Source organism: Penaeus monodon, chromosome 30 (assembly GCF_015228065.2).
Source record: "Penaeus monodon isolate SGIC_2016 chromosome 30, NSTDA_Pmon_1, whole genome shotgun sequence".
NCBI classification, from domain to species: Eukaryota; Metazoa; Arthropoda; class Malacostraca; order Decapoda; family Penaeidae; genus Penaeus; species Penaeus monodon.
Genome location: NC_051415.1, coordinates 34,012,881 through 34,013,343, shown reverse-complemented (window position 1 = coordinate 34,013,343; position 463 = coordinate 34,012,881).

The following is a 463-nucleotide window of genomic DNA, read 5'->3' as shown; positions in this document are numbered from 1 at the left end:
ATACATCCAAACTAATACTGTGCAAAAATAGAAAATAAAAAGTTCAAATGAAGCTGCACAATCAACATCGTCAATATCTCAAAAAAATATCCTTTGAACCATGAAATCATAGTCTAAAGAAAATTAAACTATTGCCGTTTTAAAAGCTTTCAAAAACAGAGCGAAAACACATGGAAACTCTCATGCAGCAGAGAATGTTTTGATATTTGAACTAAACTTCCTTATACGAAATATGGATTTTTATAGTGAATAAACTCTTCTATATATACAATACATGTCCTATAGCTGACTAGAGCCTATGTTCACATACTGCAGTTCAACGGAACCGCTGCCATTAGTCTACGAAGCACCCGAAACAAGGAAACTGGGGCGAGTTCAGAGGGCCAACTTGGCACTCTTTGGGGGCCATCGTCGAGGACCAGCTGGCGTCGTGGGCGGCGAGAGCGGGCGGGCCGGGAGAGCA